The sequence below is a fragment of the Centropristis striata genome, chromosome 17 (assembly GCF_030273125.1).
Source record: "Centropristis striata isolate RG_2023a ecotype Rhode Island chromosome 17, C.striata_1.0, whole genome shotgun sequence".
NCBI lineage: Eukaryota > Metazoa > Chordata > Actinopteri > Perciformes > Serranidae > Centropristis > Centropristis striata.
The window spans coordinates 374,083-402,001 of record NC_081533.1 but is presented as its reverse complement, the minus strand read 5'-3'; the positions used below and the strand labels follow the sequence as shown (position 1 = coordinate 402,001).

The 27,919-nt window shown below is 38.7% G+C and overlaps 1 pseudogene; it reads left to right on the top strand.

Moving 5' to 3' along the window:
- Positions 1–27,919, top strand: part of LOC131990108 (scavenger receptor cysteine-rich type 1 protein M130-like) — a 70,716-nt pseudogene that overhangs the window by 26,433 nt on the left and 16,364 nt on the right.

Genomic DNA, 27,919 nt, shown 5'->3' with positions numbered 1-27,919 from the left:
TGGCATTACCTCTAGCTGTCATATTGTGGTTTAGGAAACACTGATTGACATTTTTCAACATTTTTTACATTTTATTGACAAAAACCCCGAATCAATTAATCGTTTTGACAGATGAATCGATATTGAAAATAATCATTAGTTGCAGCCCTATCTGTTTTATTAAGTTGCTCACACCAGAAGGGTTTGGGTGAATTTAAGTCATTTTTCTGTGCTTTTGTACATACAGGACTTTATTGGGGTAGGCCAGTTGATGCAGTGCAAAAACTTTTCCCCTCTTCAAAATAGTCTGTTTTTCAAAGTCATCAGTTTTGGAGGGAGTGTTTTGTTTGATGGCTGCTTGGATCAATTTGAAAGTGTCGGTCATGAACGTTGGCTAATCTAAGTGAAGGGCAAACATAAGGCCAAACATGAGGCCGACTGCCTGGGGAAAGTCTTGAACATGATCCAGGACAGTACTTCCCTCCAGTACGACGGCAGTGGAGATGGGCTGGAGGTGCACTGCGTTTAGACCCTGCTGCTGAGTGTCTTCATCGACAACAGTCAGCAGCCCAACTGGCACTGAGGCCAGCGCTTCTTCTTTCTCTGGATCCTGCTAAAGAAGCACACACAACCTCATCAACCTGCTCTTCTTTTGGGGGGAAATATCTCCTGGTGCAACACTAAATTCATTCACATCTCAGTTTAATTCTGTCGACTGGAGATTTTTCAAAGTGTGAGATTGGAGAATTCACATCCTTAATGTAACTACATTATGTATTATAAACTAATTTACTAGGGATTCTGATCATTTGAGTGAGATCAGAATCAGAATCCACCTGATTCTGATCAACTGAATATAACCATTTTAAATATTTGACAACGCTATGAAACATATATTAAATATGATTTGTCAATAAATTGAGACCAATGTTCCTTACAAAGCAAGTGTTGTAGACCTGACTGGAGTCATCACCAAGTCCAATAAGAAGGCCTGTGAGGACAACAGAGCAGAGTGCCGTCACATCTGGCCACTAAAAACAGAGAACAGATGTATTTTGAGGGATGAGGGGGAATATGAGTTGATATACTGTTCTGTATTTCCTCTAATACTGCAGGCTTATATTAGGGACAGGGTTAATATCAACATTTCAATTACATTTCACATTAAATGCCGCGTTGCATGCATTTCATTGAGCAGAAAAAGCGCTCACTTAAAATGTGAAAACTACCGTATTTTTGTACTTTCTTGTTACTAAGAATGACAGACTGAGACACATAAAAACCTGCTGAAATTGAACAAAAACACGTTGGTATGAGCAGTCCAGGACAACTTGTATATGTGTTGTAAAAAGCATTATTTAATGGTTGAAGGGATGAAGTTAGTGTATTTATGGTGCATATCATTGGTATCATCACCAAGAGAACATCTGTCTGGCTCTCCACAGCAGCAACACAGCAGAGAGCTAGGCAGTGGGACTGCTATGGGACACAGGCCTGAGGTGAAATTACTAAAAATCTGGAAGAACAAAACAGAATCCTTACCACCCAGTTGATATGCTGCATCAGGTCTGTCAGTTTTTGTCCTGTAGTTCCTTTTTTGGACTTGAAAAGCTCGATGAAGCGTGGTGTGTGTTGGTCTAGGGCTTCATAGAAGTGTCCTTCAAGATTCTTACTGGCAACGCCATTAAACTCAGCAAAAACCTGAGAAATGGAGAGGGGAAGGAGGGAGAGGGATAGCAGCATTAAGCTGACCATCGTTCAATTAATACTGTAGCAAATTAAAGACCTTCAAATATGAAACTCCTACTGTACTTTGAGTGCATTAAAATATTTAAATGTGCAGAGGCATTCCTTATGAAGGCATGGGAATGGGGATGTCTGAGTGTGGCATCCATGTTTTAAGCGGTAATGCTGAAGCAAGTAGCCTCTTTTTTTTTTTTTTGCAGAAAATGTGCAGTACTGACAAGTCCACTGCATTAGATGTCACTGCTCTGGTAGACCTGAAAATACATGATCATTTCAGCATTCAAAGCTAAAAAAAGTTCAATCTTTTTCTAAGAAGTCGCAAATTAAAATGCACAATTATTATTTTAATCACAAATTAAAATCTGTAATGAATTGTTTTGACATTCACGTACTAAAATGTGCAAAAAAGTATTCTTAAATGTATGTAATTGATTATTTTTCAACAGTCAAGTTGAAATGTACAATGAATTATTTTTTAACAGTCAGTGCTCGATGAATAAATATTTTTAACAGTTACAAACTACAATGTACAATGATTTATTATAAACATTCAAAAATCGGTATTAATGCACTTGATCCATTTAATAACGGACTTGTTTTTTAATCATAATCCAGCTGTAGTGAATTTAATGTATGACTGTTACCCCAAACCATGAAACAAATACAAATATTGAATGATTATTTGTGTATTATGTGTATTAGGCATACAGTGAGTACCTTTAATAGCTGAGAGTGGGATATGTTTGGACAGTTGACCATCTGCTTCAGCCTGAATGGAAAACTGGGAAAAAGAACACAGAATTACAGCAACAATTTCAGAATATAGACACATGAAACAACACACCAGGTTATTATATCATTCAGTATAATCCCTGTACTGTTGTTCACTGTATTCTTATATTTAGTTTTAAATTCAGTGATTAACTGTATCTAGGCATGGGACCTATCCGATCCAATGTCATTATCAGGTCCAGAATTGATCCAAATAATAGATCAGATTTCTAAGTCATGATACCAATTTACCTGGGGTCTGGGGCCACGCTCCCCTGGATACATTTTTTGCCCTAAAAGCCTAAATTTGGTGCCTCTCACACCTTCTAATGCCACTATTCCATCTTAATCGTGGCATATTGTAATGAATTGTTGTAAAGGAGAATAAGGGTTCTTCTATGTTTTATTTAAGGCGTCATATTTTGACAGTCTTCTTGTAAATTCTGTGGTGCACTCATAAAACATCCACATGCTCTTATTTTGAAAGCTACATGTGTTTTCTTTTATTTTGAAGGCGGGTCTGACACGTTCTTACCGTAACACTTAAATACAAGCACCGTGAAAACAAGTGGAGGCTGACTGATCGCAATGTACTTTGTTCTCTTCCTGTAACGTTAGCTAGCATTAGCTCTAACAGGCAGTCTGGCCCATATACCGTCTATGGTGAAACCTCACTCAGAAACTCCAGTGATGCTAACAGAGTGCTAGCGCCGAGAGAGCGGGAGACTGTTCACTGTTAGAGTTTTAAAATAATAAAACAAACAGCGGCTCCCATTGTGTTCTTTTAGACCTCGTCAAATGACGTTTATTACTTTTTAATGACTTTTTAATGACTTTATTTTTGGCTAATTTAATTTACTACCTTTTAAAACCCTGCAGCAACCATGGTATATGAGTTAATTTCCAAGTAAAACGCTTTAGGTAATATTAAAATGGGCTTCACTACACAGAATGCTCCGTGCCTTTACTCACCCACTAAATTTTTAAAATCTCCAAAGAAACGTGGAGGCGATCTTTCTTCCACTTCCTCTCTGAGCGTCTACATGCACGTCTTAAAGTGCGAGTGCTGTCATTAAGCCATGGCTCAGCTGCTGGCTTGGAGCGCTTGCATCTAAAAGGGACCACCAAGTCTAAAATGTCAGTACAAATACTATTAAAAGTGTTTAAAAACTCATCATGAGTTAGAGACCCATTGTGAATTTCAGTACGTAGCATTGCATGATTGAATACCGCAGAAAAGTCAGAAGCAGTTGACGTGTTAATTGTGCACCGCTTCACTTGCGAGCGAGGCAGTGTCACATTAAATAAGACAGCGAAGTGATCAGAAATTTGCATGTCACAAATCTCACTGACATGTAACTGCAGCCCAAAGGATAATATCAGGTCCAGAGTGTGGCCCTTCTCATGTGTTGCATCCAAAATAGTATACGCCTTCTGTGGGTCTTGATTGTCCAGAACATTATCCCAAGAGAGACGTTCTATCAACTCTTTAAATTTGCTGATGGTACTTGGTTTAATCACTCTATACGTCGGTGGACAGAAATTGGAGTCCATAATACCTTTTACAGAAGTCATGAGGAAAAATGGAAGGTGATCTGATATATCCATACAAAGTATCCCTGACTTCATTTTGTGTAATCTAGTACATTAGTAAATATTTTGTCAATGAGTGTGGCTGAAGTTTCAGTCACTCTGGTTGGCTTAGATATTACTGGATGAAAACAATGAAACAGAGTGCTAGCGCTGTTACAGTTGTTATGACGTCTCAAGTGTTTGTCGTCCTGCCACTGTTCCAGTCGCTCGTCCCCGCGGCGAGAGAGCGGGAGACTGTTCACTGTTAGAGTTTAAAAATAATAAAACAAACAGCGGCTAATGACCTTATTTTTGGCTAATTTAATTTCCTACGTTATAAAACCCAGTGGCAACCATGGTATATGAGTTAATTTCCAAGTAAAACACTTTACGTGATATTAAAATGGACTTCACTACACAGAATGCTCCCAGCCTTTACTCTCCCACTAAAGACGAGGTTTGACTTTGAGTCCAAAGTCCCGTCATTTCTAAGGTTCTAAGACGAAGCTGCAATAACACCCGGGCAGCAAAATTAATTAACAACGTTAGCATTTTTAACGTGAGCTCTGTCGGCTCCAATACACACCCTTTGCTGAGCACACACACACACACACACACACATGACATGATCTGGACGGATGTATCCGAGCCCACTGTGAACTTACAGCAGCTCCCCCTCCACTTTTTTTTTTCAAAACTTTATTTATTGAGTTTTTTCCCAAAAAGTAATACACGATGAACACAACAACGAACATACAGTCATAAAACCCCATCCCTCCCTCTCATAACCAACAGTAATCTCGGAGGAAAACAAATACTTGAGTTAATTAAAATTAAAATTAAATAAATGTATTAATTAATAAATAATAATAATAATAATAATAAATTAAATTAAATCATATTAATAAATAAATTAAATATTTTAAAAAAGAACAAAACAAAAAATATGGAGAGGAAATAAATAAATAACAATAAAACAATAATACACAATCATGAAATGTATACGTATATGTATAATCATGAAAGTATACATAATTAAAATTAATTAATTAAATAACAACAATAATAATAATAATGAAATAAAATTAAATGGACAGTTTAAGGCAGAGTTATAAAACGTGGTCACCATCTTATTTCTCTCTCCCAATTAAGTCATTACCATAGTACTCTAGCTGTGGTACCAGATTCAAGCCGTTCTGCAGGGGTAACAATGCCAGTGCTTAATTGTTCCCAGGCATTTGTATATTCATGTCATTCATAAAAATAAGGAAAGGCCTCCATATCTTATAAAAATCCTCAACTTTTCCTCCTACTATATAGGTCAATTTTTCTAGTGCCAAACTGCACTCAAAGGTTAAAATGATGTAATTTAACTGGAGTAATGTAAGTCCTGAACAACCACTTATATTGCAATAATTTAAATCTGGTATTTATAGTTTGGGTTTGGGCATGAAGACATGCCTTCTCCCAGTCCTCTACAGAGATGTTTGCCTGAAGATCATTCTTCCATGCAGCTAAACATGAAATTGAGTTTTCTTTGGAGCCTGCTAATAGTATGTCATAAAACTTTGATAACTGTCCTTTGTCATATAAATGGTTAACTGTGACTTTTTCAAGAGTGGACAGTGTAGGTTCTAAGGTGGTTTTAATTTGGGAAAATATAAAGCTTCTAATTTGCAAGTACTTAAAAAAATGGTTTCTGGGAAGTCCATGTTTGTCTATTAATTGTTGGAATGACATTAGAGTCCCTTCAATATATAAATCTTTTATTTTGCTTAGTCCTTTTTCTATCCAATGTTTGAATCCCATATCGCATCTCCCTGCTCTGAAGTTTTCATTTCCCCAAATAGGTGTGAAACCTGAGAGTTTAGGAGCTTCATGTAAAAATTTGTGGGCCTCATGCCAGATTGATATAGTATTTTTGAGAAACGGATTACGTGTCTGTTTTGCAAGTATTTTGGTTGGCGCAGAGTAAAGATACAGGTGCAGTGGCAGTTCTATTGTGTTATTCTCTATCTCTATCCAAGCTGGGACCTCCGTAGTGAGAAAGTAATACATGGCTGTACGGAGTTGGGCTGCCCAATAATAAAGTTTCACATGAGGCAGTCTCAGTCCCCCACGTTCGTATGGTAGGTGTAAAAGGGAGAGTCGCAGCCTCGGACGCTTATTATTCCAAATAAAGCAGGTGAAGTTTTTCTTAAGTGTGGAGAAAAAAGAGGCGGGTAGAGGAAGTGGGATTGACTGAAAAAGATATAAAAATTTGGGCAGGATAGACATCTTAATAATATGAATAGGTCCTAGCATAGAAATAGGCATTGAACTCCATTTCTCCAGAGAATCTCCTATGTCTTTCAATAGAGGGTCATAATTGATAGATATAATATTTTCAATATATTCAATATATATAATATTTTTCGCCTGGCCAGTGCCTTGCATAGTATTTTGGTATCACATGACATTAAAGATATAGGACGATACGATGTTCTTTCCGAGGGGGATTTGCCTGGTTTTAACTAAAGGGAAATTACTGCAGATCTTAAGGATTGAGGTAGTATTCCTTTCTCAAATGATTCATTGAACATCTCAAGGAGATGAGGTAACAGTTTTCCGGAGAACTTCTTATATATTTCTATTGGTATGCCATCCGGCCCGGGAGCCTTTCCTCTGCTCATGTTCTTTAACGCATCCGATAGTTCGACAATACTTACATTTTTTTCAAGATTTGTCTTGACCTCCTCAGTTAGCGTTGGAAATTGAAGCTGGTCCAAAAATTAATTCTCTTCTTGTGAGCTACCTGGATATTTAGATTTATATAGATCTTCATAATATTTTTAAAGGCAGTATTTATTTCAATTGGGTCTACTAGTTCTTTCCCATCCTCTAATATAATGGAGTTGATAGCTCTATCTGTTTGTATCTTCTTAATTCTCCATGCTAACAACTTTCCAGCTTTTTCCCCCTGATCATAATAGGATTGTTTTAACCACATCAAGCTGATGAATGCTACATGAAGCTATTTTATTTGTAGTTAATTCATTGTATTGGACTTTCAATTGGAAAAGTTCCTGTTGTTTTTCTGGAGAATCACTGTAACAGAGCTCCTGTTCTAAATCCCTTACTTTTTGTTCCAGGGTGTTCACTTGTGCATAATGTGCCTTAGATTTGTATTTTGTATAACTTATTATCTCACCCCTTAAATACGCCTTGAAAGCCTCCCATTTTATTGAAGCACTAGTTTGATTTGTGTTTAAAGAAAAGTATTCATTAATTTTCCCATCCAGAAACTTCACAAAATCAGGGTACTGGAGCCAGCTAGATTGAAAGCGAAATCTGGGAGGTGAGGAAATTATACTAGGCACTTGCAATAGTAAGGAGATGGGAGCATGGTCGGATAACAGTATGCTGTCATACCAGCATTTCTCAACCATTGATAGTAGACCATTAGAGATTAAGAAGTAGTCTATTCTGGAGTAAGTTTGGAATGTATTTGAGAAACATGAATAGTCTTTTTTATTAGGATTGAGACATCTCCAAATATCGGTTAGATTTAAATCTTCCATGAATTTTTTAATAATCTTTCTTGTTTGTTGATGGGAAGTATCAATGCCAGTAGATCAATCCTGTGATCAGACCTGTTAATCATGGGGTTATGCAATAACTTAATTTACAGGATGAATTGAACACATAATAAACACATGTAATTTGTTCTGGTAATGTACCTACGGATGGTTTGACTGACATAATAAGAATGAAAAGTAAAAGTAGCACTCCAAGATCTTAACCCCTCCCAAGAACCCCTCCTGCACTTCCCCAAACGAAGCACACATAGGCAACCCAAATAGTAATAGACTCTGGTTATGTCTAACGTTAGATCCACACCATGAGGAGCTACGTGACACACATTCTGAAACATTGTTTTAGGCTAACTAACACTGAAATCAAGTAGACTGAGCTCGGTCTTCAGTAAGTCAAATGTTGGAAAAAAAAGAAACCCCCTCTCCTCTCTCGAAGAGTACCAAAGAAAATGTCTCTAGGGGAAGTTGTCATTCAAACCTGAGATTGTCACATCAATTGTATATTTTAAAGAAAACACACAACAAGATGGCCCTATAATTAACGAGAGGAAAAAAAACGGAGGGGGGTATTTTGCGTATTATTCTCAGTTCAACGCTCTTGAACTAGTAAACTTTTAGTCATATTTACCTGAGAAGGTGTAGAAGACAAGGAAGAAAAAAAAAAGTTCAGTATATATCCATTTCAGTTCTCAAATCGTGGAGAGGCTCATGGAGAGGTTTGCATTTTGCGGAGAAAATCTTCTGCCTCCGAGACGGACTTGAAAACCACCAGGTGGGCTGGGTACAGCAGCCCGTAGCGGATATCCATAGCTCGAAAACGGGCCTTAACTCCGTCAAACTGTCGCTGGCGCTGGCGGGTTTCAGCTGATAGGTCCGGGAAGAAGCTGACTCGTTGATTCCCGTATCGCACTTCCTTCTGCTTTCTGGCTGCCCTCAGTGTCTTTTCACAGTCTTTATAGTTCAGAAACTTCATGACAATCGGTCTCGGTGCTGAGGACCGGCTTGAGTTAACTTGACCTACCCGATGAGCTCGTTCGATGACCGGGGTGGGGGCGAGATCATCACCCAGAGCTTTGGGAAGCCAGTTTTCCAAAAAGCTGCACATATCTGAGCCCTCGGTTTTTTCAGGGAGTCCAATTAGTCTCAGGTTGGAGCGTCTCCCTCGGTCCTCTTGATCTTGGATTTTATTCCTCAGTATCTCCACCGTCCCTTCTAGCTGCTGGACTTTTTGTTGGAGGCTGGTTACATCATCCTCTGCCTGTGAGATTCTCCCCTCCGTTTCCCCGATCTTCTTCGAATGCGACAATACATCTGTTTTAATCCCATTAATTGCCTCCAGCATATTGTTGTATTGTTTAGCGAATTCCTCCTTCAGTGAGCGAATCGCATCCAGTATGACACTGTTGGACGGCACATTGTCGTTAGCTTCGTCTTCGCCCTCGTTAGCATTCTTGCTAACCTTCTCCACAAGGATATTAGCCTTGTTATTTTGCGGGCCCTTAGCTGGTTGTTGTCCAGGCGGTTTCGAATTTTTCGGTGGCATAGTGACAAAATACACTTTTCCACATCCAAAACATACAATATTGTCCGAGCCTCAGTAGAGTTTTAAGTATTTTTCAGGAAGTTAGCTACGACCCAAGTTACTGCGACTTGTCAGCTGCGCTCCATAACTGGAAGTCCCCCTCCACTTTTATTCCAAGCGCTCATTGAAAAAGCATTTCTAACGTCTCACTTCTCTTTGTAGACAAGTGTCTTCACGCCAAAATTCACCAAAAACAGAGAAGTCTACCATAAACTGGACTACATTTGTACCAAAAATGGTGAAGTTACTGCCACGGTCAAATAGCATGCTTGCTAGCGGTGATATGTGAATTTCATTTTATTTACTTTATTTACTCCTCCCTGGCAAGTACACTGTACTACACTACAACAAGACCTCGCAACGGTGAACCAAAGAGTTAAATATTTACTCACCAAATCAATGTGCAAACACAAGCAGTTGAAGGTGTTGAGAGAGCTCTCGTTGACCGTTCGGTTGACCGTTTTGTGTGGAAAGCACAAAGTAGATGAGACAGATCTGTGCATGTCTGAAAGAATGCCCAAAGGCCTCTGGGAACAATACATGTTTTTTATCATTTCACTGAACATGGATACATTAAGTAAAGCATATTTTGTAACTAAATATTACTACTTACTTCTTTAAAAGTAGTGTTCATAACAAGTTGACGAACACTGAGTTTGGTTCACTTATCATATTTAATTAAACTGGATGTTAGCATTTACAGTGAGTTTGAGACATTTTTAAACAGGGAATAGGTTTTTAATCAGAACATAATTATATATTACGATGTTAAAAAACAAATGTGGTTACAAGAGATCAAGATTCAATTTTAAGTTTTAATCTGATTCAGCTTTAATGACCAAGTACATGTTCTTCTTCTGTTATAAGCATTCTTTCATTTCTGTCTCAAAATTCAAAAATCATATCAACATATTTCATGAAGATTTTTCTGCAGTTATTAATAACATCTAAAAAACATATAAACGTTTCTGTGAATTCCTTCATAGCATGGTCATTATTACTATGACCACTAGAGGCTGCTGCCTAGCAACAAATGTAAATATGTCTGTTAATATGTAAATCTGTCTGACAACAGGCTGCTGACAGCCATGGGCGTAGGCTAGCAGAGGGACAGTAGGGACATGACCCTCCCAACTTTAAACAACCTTATTTACATTATATTTGAAGTGCACTTATATAGGTTAGTTACATTGTCTTCCCATATTTTGCAAGGAGAGAATTGACCCTCCTCCTCCTGCTCCCCCTCCTCCTGCTCCTCCTCCTCCTGCTCCTCCTCCTGCTCCTCTTGTCCTCCTCCTCCTGCTCCTCCTCCTGCTCCTGACCCTACCATTATTGAGTGAATTATTTGCATTATGTTCAGAGTCACATTTACTGTTACTTTTCCAATGTGCCAGTCCAATTTTCTTTTTCAAGTCTACGTTTCAAACTCACATTTGATTGGCTCATTTGGCTGATGACTCCTGCTCCTCCTCCTCCTCCTGCTCCTCCCCCTCCCCCTCCTCTGCTCCTCCTGCTCCTCCTTCTGCTCCTCCTGCTCCTGCTCCTCCCCCTGCTCCTCCTTCTCTCCTGCTCCCCCTTCTCCTGCTCCTCCTCCTGCTCCTCTCCTGCTCCTCTCCTCCTGCTCCTCCTCTGCTCCTCCTGCTCCCCCTGCTCCTCCTCCTGCTCCTCTCCTCCTCCTCCTTCTCCTCCTCCTGCTCCTCCTCCTCCTCCCCCTCCTCCTGCTCCTCCTTCTCCTCCTCCTCCTCCTCCTCTTGCTCCTCCTCCTCCTCTCCTCCTCCTCTCCTCCTCCTCCTGCTCCTCCTCTTTACCTGTTAGTGTATTGATTTATTTAAAAGTATTGATTTATTTTCTAAATTATTTATTTAAACATGTTTTTATTTGCAGCCCATGCAGTCATTTTTTCCACTTTTCTCAGATAATTGTACATTTATCATGATTGAGGTAAAAAGTTCAATTAAAATGTATTTTTAGATCTAGATGTTTTCCAGAATGGCTCAGCCCAACCACTGATGCAGTTTAGAGATGAAAATAAGGGAGAAGAAGGTGAAAGAGACAACAAGGACAATGTAGGCAACGATGTGTAGATACATGCATAGTTTAAGTAGTATCACTGTGTAAAATAACTGGAAATCACCTGTTTGGAGGGGGAGAGAAAAAGGAGGCGTAAAGTAAGAACAACTACACTGTTGCTTTAAGAAAAGGGTTTTTTGTGTGTGTTATTTCTTGACAGTGAGTTTTTTTCAGTTATATATCATTTATTTATTTAGACAATGTAGACTGGTCTTAAGACAAATAATTATTTTTTTGTTTTCCTTGATAGTTAAGAGATTAACAAGATTTTATTTATTGTGAACTGTATATTAATATAATTTAAGTTATGTTCTTGCAATGGATAATTTGTTAATTAATAAAATCCAGTCATTTATTCTGGAAATTTCCAAAACGTTTCTTCAGTAGTTTTTGAAAACAAAGGTTTGACCGTATATCAGGTGAACTTTTAAACCCTATTTTGGCTGCAAGTAGAAATGAGTGAAACAAAGAATGAGGCATTCTGTAGAACAGAAAGAAAAATATTGTAATGTATATTTGGAAATGGTGAACTTACTGATGAATATGAACATGTTGAAGGATGCATGCAGAAATGAGAAAACTGAAAATGAGGCATTCTATAGAAGAGAAAGAAAACAGTAATGTAGCTATATTTGGACTGGTGGGCTTACTGATCAATGTGAAGATGTTGGATGCATGCAGACAATCAGAAAAGGAAGAGTTCTATAGAACAGAAAGTTGTAACAGGCTGAATGTTGTTGATAATGTTGTGTTGTAATATAATGGTGAATATGAGAATACACTTTCTATTTCACTGTAATATTACTGGGAAGTGAAAGTTAATACAGTCAGTACACTTTTTTTTTGCATTGATCATTGAGCCGACCTATTCATTAGATTCACATTCACAAGAAATGTAGCCCCGACCCCGTCCATCAGTTTGGTCTTTTTAATGCCCCGTCCCCAGCAAATAATGTACATGCAGGTTATGCTGTTATATTGTCCCTACCAATGTTGAGACCAAACCTACGCCCTTGCTGACAGCTGACATATATGAATGTTTTTGAGAGGTTCCACAGTAACGTGGAAGTTCTAAGACAAGAGTGAATTAACAGTCACTTTCTGGAGGTTTATTTTCTCTCTTTATTCACTAGCAGATTTCTGTTTGACAACTAGTTCCCTTACTTCTTTAACTGTTGCTGTTCAAACATTTTAAACTGTGGTGGTAATAATAATAATAATATAATTATAATCATTAATAGTAATAATGATAATTATTATTACTATTAATACTAGTAATAATAATAATAATAATAATAATAATTATTATTATTATTAATATAACTTGTATCACCTTGACAAAACAACCTGAGACAGTTGAATCTGTCCACAGCTCCAATCATGCTGCTTTATTCTGATGTTTATCTTCTGATTTTGTTGTCAGGACTCCAGGCTGAAGGAAAACTCAACTCAACAGGTAGAGAAGAGAAATATAAAATAGAGAACAGAGAAATAATGAATGATAAAAGCAGAATAAGCAGCCAGCTGTAGCTGTTTAATTCAAATTAAATTCACTTATTTTACTGATGATTCTCTTGTTTGTCTTCAGAGTCTGTCAGGTTGGTGGGAGGAGACAGTCGCTGTGCAGGAACACTGGAGCTGAAACATGAAGGAGAATGGAGACCAGTGGATTATTACTCTGTCTGGACCCTGAAGACAGCAGCAGCTGCCTGCAGAGAGTTCGACTGTGGTTCTGCTGTTTCTGTAGAACGGAGAGAGGAGTCCTCACGCAGATCTGTGTGGAGGATCAGACCTGACTGTGTTCTGTCTGGATCTGCTCTGTGGGACTGTGTATCATCAACGTACACTTCCTCCATCCTGGATCTCACCTGTTCAGGTAATGGACGTAGTCACCTTGACGTCACCCATTGGTTTGTGGACTGCCCGTTTGAATATGTGTAAAGTGTATGTTACTAACCTTAATAACATGAAAATATAATTATCTTGAAATAACAAGATAATGTCATGTAATAACATGATAAATATATTGTGCAAACCTGAATATATATTGTTATAACAATAAAGTTATAACTTAATAAACTCCAGATCAAGTAAAATATGAGTCTTGCCATATAATGCATGTCCTCCTAACTTTGTCTCTGGATATCCAGGAGTGAAATGCTTTTACCAGCTCATATTTTAGACTGTTTTTAGAGGACAGTTCATACATTAATACTTACCTGGTCTGAGAAAGGAACGATGCAGATCTCGGCAGGTAATAAAATATAGTCCCACCTCTGCATATTGCATCCATAACTTTATCTCAGCACATATATTGGGCCATTAGATAGTGTGAGTTACATTCATTTAATAACAAGGTAAGATGATTTAGGGATGATGCATATAAAATAAATAAAACTGCTACCGGAATCAAATGGTTTTATTATCAGCACATATTTGACTGACTTTGGAAAAAAAAACCCGCTGAGTCTAATAAAACATTGATGAGTCCAAACTTTGATAAACTAAAGACAGCAGGTTATTTATCACCATTGATGAAGCACACAAAGAGCGTTATATGGTTTTGAATTCAGACTTTACAGGAGAAATCATTGCAATGTAGTTTTTGCTGTGGTGCTCCTGCGAGGGGCAGCAGATCTCTGCAGGCATAACTCAGCAAACACCGGTAGCCAGGCGGTTCATGTTTGGTCAACCAAGTGTGGAACTTTACATAGAACATTTAACAGTACACGAAGACACAAGTTGAATGTAACACGACGCAGAAATAACCAGTCAGACGGAGTTCAGTGTGTTCTGTCGCAGCAGAGCGTGCCCCATCTAGACCTGAGTACTGCAAGTACACAATTGACCTCCAGGTGTGATCAGCTTTTAGCGTAGTTTAAGAGCTACAGATCATACAACTGTACTTTCATGTCACTATGTGTTCCTGCTACACAAAATGTGAACAAGTCAGCAGGTCTGTGATGTTGTGTGGTTTGAAAACTTTCACACTTGTTATTGTTCCAATGTTGGAATTCTGCTCCATCCAGTTTGAATCACTGATTTGTTGTTTCATGACATCTTTCTATTCTGTGTCTGGTGTCTTTTACCTCTCTGTTTCTCTTCTCTCTCCTCTCCAGACTCTGTCAGGCTGGTGAATGGGACCAGTCTGTGCTCAGGCAGACTGGAGCTGAAGTCTGACCAGTCTAACCAGAGCTGGTCCTCAGTGTGTGAAGCTGACTTTGACCAGCAGGATGCAGAGGTGGTCTGCAGGGAGCTTGGCTGTGGGGCTCCTTCAGTCCTCCAGGGGGAGCTCTATGGAGAAGGGGAGGCTCCAATGTGGACCAAAGAGTTCCAGTGTGGAGGAGATGAGTCTGCTCTCCTGGACTGTAGAAGCTCAGGCTCAGATAGAAACACCTGCTCACCTGGCAGAGCTGTTGGACTCACCTGCTCAGGTAGAAGAGGAGCTGCAGCTTTCATTTGGTTCATTGCTGTTCTCATCAAACTCACTTTATTCTTTTACTGATGACTCTCTTAATTGTCTTCAGAACCAGGTGTTAGGTTGGTGGGAGGAGACAGTCGCTGTGCAGGAACACTGGAGCTGAAACATGGAGGAGAATGGAGACCAGTGGGTGGCCGCTCTGGCTGGACCCTGAAGACAGCAGCAGCTGCCTGCAGAGAGTTAGACTGTGGTTCTGCTGTTTCTGTAGAACGGAGATGGGAGTCCTCAGACAGATCTGTGTGGATGATCAGGTCTTACTGTGTCCATTCTGGATCTGCTCTGAGGGACTGTGTAACATATTCATCTTCCTCTGAGTTAATCCCGGGTCTTGTCTGTTCAGGTAAGCCTGTCAGTGACATCATCTATGACATCATGAATGAGAGAAATGTTTCCAGTGAGTTCCTTCCTCTGTTACAGTGACAGTCAGTGGTTTATCGTCTATATATGTTATATCTTCATATTTGTCTTTGTTTATCCTGGATCTCACCTGTTCAGGTAAGCCAAGAGTTTCTGTCAGAGTATTGTAAACCCGGCTGCTAGCAGAGCTTTAGTGGACTCACATCCTCGTATCAGGGAGGATGAAAACTCATTTTGTGCAGATATTTGAAAAAAAGAAACTGTCTAACATTACAATACAGTGAAACCGACTGCACGATTTGTGCAACACACGCGCATGCACACACACACACACACACACACACAGTTCTTATTAATGCTCCCTAAACACACACATACACACACACACACACACACACACACACATCCAGGACGTGAACCACGCCATCCTCTGACTTGAAGTTTTTGAAGTTTTTAAGTTTTTTTATTTTGCACAAATAAGACAAAAGACAAGGATAAAGAGATAAGAACAAAAGGAAGGTGCAAGGTAGCGGCAAGAAACCCAACAGGGCTTCTACAGGCCTCTACCTATATTAAAATTCACAAGTTAAATTAAAACAAGTAACTGTCACACAAAAATAAAATGAAATAAAAAGAATATAAAAATGAAGCAAATTATAACTATATTAAAAGTAAAATAAAACAAAAGCATAGAAATGTGTGTGTGTGTGTGTGTGTGTGTGTGTGTGCGTACCTGTGCATGAGTGTGTGTACTACTTAGTGACCTGAGCAATCAGAGCAGCCACTCAATTGTTCTTGTATATATTCAGAGAGGAAAACTGTATTGAACTATTGAATTGATCATTCCAGAGTATTGATCCTCTGTATTTTAAGGAGAACTGCCCGAGGGTAGTACGATAGTGAGGCGGGGTAATCTTGTTAGTTGTCTAGTATTGTACTTGGAAATTTGGAAATATTGGAAATATTCACTGAAAGCTTTAGGAATGGGATTTGGAATATACATATACTTAAAGATAAAAATGCATATTTGGTATATATTGATCTGAAAAATTGTCATTATCTTGAGTTTTTGGAAAAGGGGAGCAGAAAGATCTAGTCGTTTTGAAAATGTGGCAGTTCTAACAAATCTTTTCTGAACAAGATAAATACTGTGGAGGTTGGAGGCATATGTACTGGCCCAAACAATGTTACAGTATATAAAATGTGGATAAATCAAGCTGTAATATAAAGTCAGTAGACAGATTATCAAGGTCATGAATTTTCCTGATGACACCAAGCGATCTGTAACTTTACTCCTAAAAACTTTGTGGAAGTAACCTGGGAAATTTCTGTTCCATTGATTATAATTTTTGTTTCATCTCTGCAGTATTTCTTGTTTCTATTAGCAAATATAATAAAATTAGACTTTTTTATATTTAGAGATAATTTATTAGATTGAAACCATTTTGAAATTTGTTCCATGCCACTGTTAGCATCGGAGATAAGGGAATTAAGATTTTTATTTGCTAAGATCACGTTGGTGTCATCAGTAAGTTGGAAGATACAGCAGGAAGGTCATTAATATATATGAGGAACCCAGAATCACCCAGAAGGGTCCCAGAATAGAACCTTGAGGGACCCCACACATTATTTTAGTCCTGCCTGATACTGAACCATTCACAAATACATATTGTTCTCTATCATATACATAGCTGCACAACCATAACAAAGTCTGTTCATGAAAACCATAATGCTTCAGTTTTTTGATTAAAATGTCATGATTGACTGTATCGAAGGCCTTGGACAAATCTAAAAAGATACCAAGACCAAATTCATTGTTATTCATAGCTGCATAAAGTTTGTCAACAAGTTGTAATAAGGCCATGTATGCCGAGTGTTTCTTTCTAAACCCATATTGGTGTTCATAGAGGATATTTTGTGCATCTAAATGTTCTAATATTCACTTGTAGACCAGTTTCTCTAAAACCTTTTAAAAACAGGGCAGACTTGATATTGGACGGTAATTTGTAAAGCTACTAGGGTCCCCAGATTTAAAAAGAGGAATCATTTTAGTGACTTTCATACTTTTAGGAACAAGTCCATTTTCCATAGACTTTCCACAGATGTATGTGAGTGGTTGTACAATATGAAAACCAACCTCCTTAAGCAGTGATGCACTTATTTCATCATGACCTGCTGCAGAATTATTGAGATCAGCTATTATTTCCTGTACTTCAGTAGCACTTGATGGATCAAATTGCAGTACAGAGGGATAATGACCATACAAGTAGTCAAGTGGACTTCCAGCTGTCTTCTTGATTCTACTAGAGAGAGAAACACCCACATTAACAAAAAAGTGATTAAAACTACAGGATATATCATACGGGTTGTTTATTATTCTCCCGTCACTCAAAAATTGTGATGGGAGTGCAGAAGATGCTTTTGTTTTGTTTCATAATAGATTGATGTTTTTCCAAGTGGATCTAATATTACTAGCAGATTCCTTACATTTCTGAGTGAAGTAATTATTTTTTGATATATGAAGTAAGTGGGTGAATTTGTTTTTATATTTCTTGTAATTTGTAGAATTTAATAGGCATGGGTTTGATAAGAATTTTTATATAATTTGTTTTTTTTTACAGAAGATTTTTTTAAGCCAGTGGTAAACCAAGGTTTGCCATAATTAGAGTCCCTCTGTTTGTTTGCATTAGCAAATGTGAACTGAAATATTGGTAAATGATCTGAAAATATCTGCATATAGAACACCGCTTTGAGTTTTATGACCTAAAGAGTTTGTAAAAATGTTATCAATTAGAGTAGCAGAAGTACTTGTTACTCTGGTGGGCTTATAGATCAAAGGGTACAGATTACTGGAACACATGGTATTCAAAAAATGTCCTGTTTGTGTGTTTCTCACTCATGAACAAATTGATATTATAGTCTCCAAGCAGATAACATAATTTCCCTCCTTGTTTATCAGATCTAGTGTAATTGAAAGAGCCTCATAAAAGTGATCAATATCAGTATCAGGAGGATGATATATACAGCCAATTATCACATGTTTTCCACCAAAGTAGGAACAAGAGGGGATTTCCACAAAAACAGATTCTGCAATAAAAGATTGAGATTGTAACATAAGATCTTCTCTATGGATAAAGTGGATATCTTTATGCAGAAAGAGGGATACTCCACCTCCTACTCTTAACTCTCTGCAGTAATGAACAGCATTATAATTGGATAAGTCATAGCTAGATTCCACATCTTTAGCCAACCAAGTTTCTGAAAGGCCAGTAACAGAAAATTCATGTTCCAAACTGGACAAGTAATGAATTAAAAAGTCATAGTTCTTAGGAAGGCTGCGTATATTGAGATGAAAGGAAGAAAATACATTCATACCTAATGAGAGTCAGTTTAACTGCTTCTGTCGTGCTCTCCCATCATAATATTTACAATTTGCTGACCCATCTGTTGCTAAATTTAAAAAGTTTGAGTCAGGGTCATAACAGCCATTATACCGCAAATCATTTTCATTATTGATTTTAAATGGATGAAAGACTAAGTGATCGGGGTAATTGTGTTTTTTTATCCCAGACAAGAGGCTAATGCATTCATTATTATTGAGACTATGGAAGGGAAACAGTGATACATTCATCACATGTCCAGTGTATCCAATTATTAGCATTTAACTCATTAGTGGGCGTACATTATTGATGGAATAGACGTTGGCAAAGTCCACAAGTGAAGTCCAAGAGTTTCACACATCTCTGACATTTTTGACAGATGTTTTTTAACGTCATGAGATGTGATCAAATACTAATATGAATGAGATACAATGGGGGGATGATCCGGTTCATGACTTATACAGATCTGTTATTTTCCATGGACAATCAGCTTGTCATGCCGCAAGTAGGCAATGTCCCCACGAGCACGAGCCTTCATGGCTGGCAAGAGTTCCTTGTGTTTTTGCCTTACAGCTTCAGTGTAATCCTCATTAATGTATATGTTAGATCCCTTGAGATTTTTTGCCCTCTCCAAGATGGCAAGTTTGTCCTTGAATTTGAGAAGTCTGACAATGATCGGTCTTGGTCTTTCTTCCTGTTTCCTCTGTTAGTGTTACTTACCGACGCTAAACAAGGGTTCCCAACAGAAGTTCCTATTGTTACAACTTATGTGAAACTCATAAACATACCTCCCACTAAAAAAAATCCTACTACCCCACTGGTCCCGGCATAAAATCAAATGATATCAAAATGAAATCTGAGAGATAGGCTAACTGTGTGACTTACTTGCTCAGCCATGATAGCCCCATGAAAATGTTTTTTTTTCCCTCAGGAAACTGCCAGGTCTCCTCCACTTTGATCAGACCACTATAACAGAAGGTTATGAGAATGTTATGTATTGGGTCAGCAATTTTATACGATTTTTTTTAGTGGGAGGTATGTTCATGAGTTTCACATAAGTTGTATCAATAGGAACTTTTGTTGGGAACCCTTGTTTAGCTTCGGTTTTCACACGGACATTTTTGAGTGTGACACCACCTGAGTGACGAGACAGAGATTTTGTTTATACCCTGCATGCTGAAGATAATAATAATAAGTTTGTAACCTAAGTGGGTGAAACGCCGAGAGGGGTGTCCTTCTCAGGAAGAGATAACAAACTTTATCATAAGTCACCAAAGTAAACAGTGTTTGATTCGCAATGATGACCCGCCCTACTCTGCCTCGGATTGGCTCTGATCTGAGACAGTATGCGTTTAAAGTGACCAATCAAAAAGGAGGGGGGTTGCGGGGGCCATCCATTCAATGCCCGCCCCCAAAGTGCAAAAACTCAGCAAAGTCGAGCGAAGAGAAAGCGCAGAGAGTGACCGCGAGCGTGTAAACAGAGACCGCGAGCGCGCTGAGAGCGCGATGAGAGTGGTCTTTATGCGCGCTGATCATGTTTTTACGCGCGTGGATTTTGGCACTAAAATGACGCCATACAGCTCGTGCAGCTCAGACGCAGCAGCTAGCAGGCTGTTTCTAACTCTTGGTGGCTCCGACCCCGCCCCTTATTTCAAGCAGTCATGCACACAGACTGAATCTGCATCATGTTCCATATGCATAGAAATGAGACCAAATGCTAGTTTTTACACACGAAAAAATTATTTTAATTCCATGTAGCTGCATCTAACATCAAAATTAAAAAGAACACATACACCTTTTGTTTCATATTCATGTGCAAGTTCAGTTTGCATTGTTACATTGTGGTCTCGTTATATTTGTTCAAAGACAGGCAGGTACAGGGTAATAAGTGAACCAAAAATGATAACATTCTCCACTTCAAATGGTTACAGGTAGACATTCAAAGCATAGAGTACTTATTTAATCTTCCTCCTCTCTCTCTCTCCTTTTTATATGTATGTATGTATGTATATATTTTTTATATTTTTTTAATTTCCTATTGATTTTATCATTATTATTATTCATCTTTAATCGAGAAGGGAAAGAAAGACATGATTAGTAGACCAGTTAAGTTTATTTCTTGGAACATAAATGGATGCAGTAGTCCTATTAAAAGGAGGAAGATACTATCATTGTTGAAAAATAATCAGGCAGACATTGTTCTAATACAGGAAACCCACATGCAAGGTTTGGAAGCAGAGAAATTTAAAGCGGGATGGGTGGGACATATATTCCATAGCTCATTCTCAAACAAACGTAATGGGGTTCTGATTTTGGTTCACAAAAACATAAGTTTCATTTTGCCAAAACCAACTAAAGATGCAGAGGGAAGGATTATCTGTGTTGAAGCAGTGGTCGAGGGAGTGCCTCTTGCATTATGTAACATATATGCTCCTAATAAGGGACATCCCAATTTTTACCACAACGTAAACAAAATACTAGGAGACACTGAGGGTGGAATTGTTGTAGCTGGGGATTTTAATGAAGTTATGGACCCAGTACTGGATAGGAGTTTATTCAGACCTCCTCCCATGACTAAGGAGAGAGAGGCCTTACATATGTTGAAAAGTGATGTGGGACTAATAGATATATGGAGGTTGACAAATCCAAATGTAAAGGATTTTACTTTCTTTTCCCACTGCCATAAAACTTATTTCAGAATAGATTTTTTTCTAATAAGTACTTCCCTGGCAGACAATGTGGCTAAATGTGACATAAAGACAATCTCTCTGTCAGATCATGCACCAGTCAAGCTATTCATTAAGGCCAGTCTAAAGACTGAAAGGAGGGGGAGATGGAGACTAAACACTGGATTAATGTCGGAGTCAACTTTTAGAAAGACAAAAGAGGAAGATTTAAAAACCTTTTTGGAAATTAACATTGGTAGCACTGAATAAATAACTACTGTGTGGGAAGCCTCAAAGGCATATATAAGAGGGAAATTCATAGCACAAGCTGCTAAAAAGACCAAAGAGAATCTTACCAGAATTAAAGATTTAGAAAAAGAGATAAAAGATAAAGAATTAGATCTGTCAAAACACTTTTCCAATGGGAAATTTCAAGAACTATAGAAGCTTAAATACTCTGCATGAGATTTACAACAAAAAAGCAGAATATGCACTTCATAGATTGAAAACAAACTTTTATGAAGGTGGAGAAAAAATGGGGAAATTATTAACAAGACAGTTAAAGGAAAAATTCTCTGCTAATACCATACCAGTTATGAGGCAGGGGGATGCACAGACATAAATAGAATATTCCAACAGTATTATGAGAAGTTATACTCACCTTCTATATCTCCAAATGCCTCACAAGAAGAAATAGAACAGTATCAGGAGATGTTTGATAAGGGTCGTGTTGCTCCAACTTTCAATGAAGCGGTAATCTCACTAATTCCCAAAACAGGTAAAGATGTTGCAGATCCCCAGCTTGGCTAACACCAGACTATTCTCAAATGAGGTCTAGTCTGGCAACGAGCAATGGATTTCTCCGTAGAGGAGGTGTGGTTTACGATCCTCCAGAGCCGTTTATTGGGCGCTTAGAATGTCTATCAAAAGCGTCTGTAGGTAGCTCTTAGCCAATCAGATCAGTTATACCAGATGACGTAGTAGAGCAACAGAGATGGATGTTTGTTGTGTGTGTGTCTGTGAGAGAGTGTTGCTGCTGCTTTGCTTCTCCAGTTCTCGCTTTCTGCCACATTATTTATTTTCAGGCTTTATTCCCCCTCATGTCATTCAGCCACACACATCCACTGATTTTATGGGCAATAAACAAGCTGCTGCGGGTCTCTGGGGGCTCCGCTGTCCCCCGGCTCGCAGCCAGATCACCGGCGTTACAATAGCGGGACTAATAGCTACCGCTAACGCCGTAACGGTAGCGTAGCGCTACCGCTATTAGCCCCGGTACCGTAATGCTGGTGATCTCGCTACGAGCCGGGGGACAGCGGAGCCGCAGAGAGACCTTTCGCCTTTGAACTTTCGCTCTAAATTATTTAAAACACCATTTACAGCTAAAGAGAGTTTCGCGTCTGCTGCAGCCATGTTGGATCAGTAAGAAAACTACAAGCTTCCGTCTGCCCGGTAGTACGCATCATCGTCTTGCCGTCCCTCACCGTTCTGTGATTGGATCCCTAAAACAGAAAGAAATCCCTCTGGTTTCCAGACCCTTTCGCAGTTCGAAATTAAATCGAGCACGCAAGGCAGTCTGGGTATACCCAGGCTAGCAGATCCCTCCAATTTCAGACCCATAAGTCTGCTCAACCTTGATTGTAAGATTCTTACAAAAATTTTAGCAACACCTTTACAATTGGTTTTACCGAGTATCATCCACCCCAATCAGGTCGGTTTCATGAAAAATAGAACTTCAACTGATAAGACTCCTGTTACACTTGATGTGGCTGAGTCAATCCCAAAATGCTCCTATAACTGCTATTACTATAGACCAAGAGAAGGCCAATGCTGCTTTCAAAGCTTCAAAGCTTCAAATCTTCAGCGCCACTTCAGCTCACTCCATGCTAACATCGACCAGGAATTTCCGAAAGGGACTGAACTTAGCAAGCACAAGTTGGTCACTTTGAAAAGTCAGGCAGAAAAGCAGATACAGGTTTTCAAAAAAATGTACAAAGCACTCAGAGACTGTAACACTTGCATCATATCAACTGGCTTGGAACATTGCATGGGCCAAAAAGCCATACAATGAAGGGGAGTTTGTTAAAAAATGCGTGACGTTGTTGAAATCTTGTCTCCTGAAAACGACAAACTAAAACGAATGGTATCAGACGTCCAACTGTCCCGCCACACTGTTGAACGCAGAACATCGGACATTAACACGGCTGTTGAATCACAGTTGCACTCTGACCTTCAAGCATGTGAGTATTTTAGTGTCGCATTAGATGAGAGTTGTGACATACAAGACAAGCCTCAGTTGGAAATATTTGCACGGTCTGTGTCAAACGATTGTTTGATCAAGGAAGAACTCCTTGATATTGTGCCATTAAAAGACAGAACCCGTGGCATAGATGTGAAAGAAACAATGATGGCTGCATTTGCGAAAGCAAATCTGCCCATACCAAAACTAACTGCAATAGCCACGGATGGAGCGTCAGCCATGATTGGATCTGTGAACGGGCTTGTGGGGCTGTGCAAAGCTGACCAAACATTTCCCGAGTTTTGGAATTTCCACTGCATCATCCACAGGGAGCAACTCGTGTCTAAATCATTGAATTTGGACAACGTCATGAAGCCTGTGATGGAAATCGTCAACTACATCCGCACACATTCACTTAACCACTGGCAATTCAAGAATCTCATTGCTGAGCTGGACCAAGGGCTTCCAGGTGACCTGCCGCTGCACTGCACTGTGAGATGGCTGTCAAAAGGCCAGGTACTCTCTCGCTTCTTTCAGCTTTTGGATGCCGTGAAACTGTTCATGGAAGGGAAGGACAAGGACTATCCCGAGCTCTCGGACCTCGAGTGGATTATGGATCTGGCCTTTTTGGTCGACATGCTGTGTCACTTGGACAGACTGAACCTGACCTTGCAGGGTAAGTTAAAAATGCTGCCTGACCTGGTGCAAAGTGTGTTTGCATTTGTCAACAAACAGGCGCATATTCAAAAGGGAGATTTAACACATTTTCCCACTCTGCTAAAAGCCAGCGAGCAAGTCACCAGTGCTGCCCTGAATAAGCAAAGGGCCAGATATGCAACACTGGTTGAAAACCTGCAAGAAAGCTTTGTGGCCCGGATACGTGATCTACAACTGAAAAGGCCACAGATTACGTTCCTCGTCGACCCATTTAATGCTGAGACGGACTGTTTGAAAGCCCCGCTAGTCACAGATGAGGCTGCGGCTGAGTTGGAGATGATCGATCTTCGTGAGGAGGACCAACTGAAACCTGCTTTAAGGGAAGGGACCATTGAGTTCTGGAAAAGTGTGCCAATGGAAAAATACCTCAATGTCAAACGGGCTGCGCTTAAGATACTGTCAATGTTTGGGCCAACATATGTCTGCGAGTCTGTATTTTCTATCCTGAAACACGTGAAATCAAAGCATCGATCTGTTCTGACTGACACCCATGTGAAAGAATTGCTTCGAGTGGCAACAACGGAATACAAGCCAGATTTGAAGAAGATTGTTAAAGGCAAGGAATGCCAGAAGTCCCACTAAGTAACATGCATAGTAAAAGAAAAATAGCTATTGTAAATTATTTTATTTATGTTTGTGGACTTGGTTTAACTGATTGGTTGAAAAGACTGGCCTGTGGTTTTACTACTTTAGGAGTCAATTTCTGTCATTATCATGTTGGTGTGTGACATTTACAATAAATCTGGCTGAGCAAAGCTTTGTGTGTGTGTAAGGAAGGGATGGGGTGATGTTCATCTGTGCCCATGATGTGGCTCTTTGCAGTAACACAGTAAAAAATGTGGCTCTTGGTCTCTGACTGGTTGGCCACCCCTGCTATAGACGCAGAGAAGGCTTTTGATAGGGTGGAGTGGTAGTTTCTGTTCTCCACCCTATCTCACTTCGGCTTCAACTCTAACTTCGTTAAATGGTTAAAGATTTTGTATAAAGAACCCAAAGCAGCAGTGATGACAAATGGTATAACCTCCCCCTTCTTTAATCTGACCCGAGGAACCCGACAGGGATGTTCACTGAGCCTATTATTGTTGATCATCTTTTTAGAGGTTCTAGAAGTGTCTGTTAGAGTACACCCTGGAATAAGAGGAGTAAGGGGAGAAGACAATGAACATAAATTATTATTATACGCTGATGATGTCTTAGCAGTAATATCTGAGCCTTTAACTTCTCTGCCACATCTGATGGACACCATAAAATCCTTTTCAAAATGTTCTGGGTACTCTATAAACTGGAGCAAATCTGAGGCAATGCCCCTCTCCAAGACATGTTTTTCATCTATGGTGGAGAAGTTTAATTTGAGGTGGGTATGACAGAAAGTTTGATGCCAAGATACTTCATTCCCTGAGGATATGGACAAAATAGTGGCACAACACTTTAACCCCTTACTTTAAAAGATAAAAACAAACCTTGATAAGTGGGGAATATTAAAACTAACATTGTGGGGGAAAATGTATGTTATAAAAATGATAGTTGCAAAGTTCAGTTATGTGGCAATGATGTTACCAATTAAGATACCACCCACCACTTTTAGACAATTGGACGATATAATAAAACATTTTCTGTGGGGTGGGAAAAGACCACGAATTAAACTGAGAAAGTTGTGTACACATAAAGAAAAGGGAGGGCTGGGTCTCCCAGATCTTAGATTGTATTATTTAGCTTTTGAGTTGGCCAAAATAGCAAGGTACTGGCCAGCTGCAGAGGGTAAAGCGGCTTGGATGGAGGTAGAAAAGGAGATATGCCTGCCTTTCCAACCCATAGAGGTATTATCACAAAAAAGGTCTAACATTACAAATCCAATACTTCTGCATTCAAAGGATGTTTGGAGCAAGGTACATGAAATGTTTAAACTCAAACACACTCTACAAAGATATTCATGGTTGTGGTATAATCCTGATGTCTGTATTGGGAAGAAACCTGTGTTTTGGAAACAGTGGCACTCTAAAGGTTTAAGCACCATTGACGATCTACTTGAAGATGGGGTGTTTTCGTCATATGATAAACTGTTGCAGAAATTTAAGTTGATGGGAAAAGATAACTTTTGGAAATTTTTGCAGATAAGGAGTTGTATTTCATCAAAGCCATACAATATTGATTGATTGATTGTCTTTATTTCGAACATGCAGGCAATAAAAAAAACAAGTTTAAATATTAATAGATGAATAAATAAAAACTAAACAAAAAAGCAAAAAAATTTAAAAGAAACAGACACTTTCTGCAAGCTCGAAAGGGGGTAGGAAGAAGTAAAAAAACGTATCTAGTCCTACCCCTTAACGGCTCAGTATATACATACATATATGAATAATCAGTATAGTCACATACAAATATTATAAATATTATATATATACATATACTATAAACAATTTATATTACATTGTGAAAACCTATACATGTATATTATAAATTACTATATATATATATAAATATTATAAACATAAATACAAGACAATCTATATTACAAAATTACAGTCTACATATGTCCATGTTACAGAGGCTTTTCTAAATTTCTGTACTTTGTAAAGATGATGTCTTTATATTTGTTTTTAAACTGTCTTATGTTTTGGCTTTTCTGTACTTCCACACTTAACTTATTCCACAATTTAACTCCATAGATGCTGATACAAAAGCTCTTTTTGGTTGTGCGTGTGCGGTGGACCTTGAAGTTTAGCTGTTCCCTCAGCTTATACCCTCCCTCCCCTTCAGAAAACATTGCCTGTATGTTTTTTGGTAGCATATTATTTCTGGCTTTGAAGATTGTTTGGGCAGTTTTGAATTCAACCAGATCAGGAAATTTGAGAGTTTTGGACTGTATGAATAGTTGATGAGTATGTTCATGATAAGTTACATTATGGATTATTCTAATGGCTCGCTTCTGAAGAATACACAACGGATGTAAAGAGCTTTTGTATGTGTTTCCCCAGATTTCTGAACAGTAATGCAAATATGGTAATATTAATGAGTTGTAAAGAATATGCCATGATTTATTATTCAGGAAGTGCTTTGCTTTGGACAGGACTGAAATGCTTCTTGATAGTTTGGTTTGTATGTGTTTTATATGAGGTTTCCAGCAAATTCTGTCGTCAATGGTTACCCCTAGAAATTTGTTTTCATATACCCTTTCTAAGTTTACACCCTCTATTTGTACCTGGATGTTTCCCGATATTTTACAGTTTCCAAGTATCATAAATTTAGTTTTATTTAGGTTTAGAGATAACTTGTTCCTGTCAAACCAGTTTTTTAGTTTACTAATCTCTGCGGTGACTGTGGACAGAAGTTGCTGCAAATTTTCCCCAGTAACCAGTATATTTGTGTCATCTGAAAAAAGTATGAACTTCAGATATTTCGATACATTGCAGATATCATTTATGTACAAGTTGAATAACGTTGGTCCCAGCACTGACCCCTGCGGAACCCCACACACGATGTCCAAGCATTCTGACTTACATCCATCCATCATCACAAATTGTTGCCTTCTCTCTAAATAGCTCCACACCCAATTCAAAACTACCCCCCGGATCCCATATTGTTCTAGTTTTGTAATTAATATATTGTGATTTATTGTATCAAATGCTTTATTTAAGTCTATAAATGTCCCGATCCCAAATTTCTTATTGTCCATGGAGTTAGTGATTTCTTCTGTGAGTTCTGTTAAGGCTAGTGCTGTTGACCGGTTTGCTCTGAAACCATATTGATTGTCGGTGAGTAATTTGTATTTATCTAAGAATTTGCA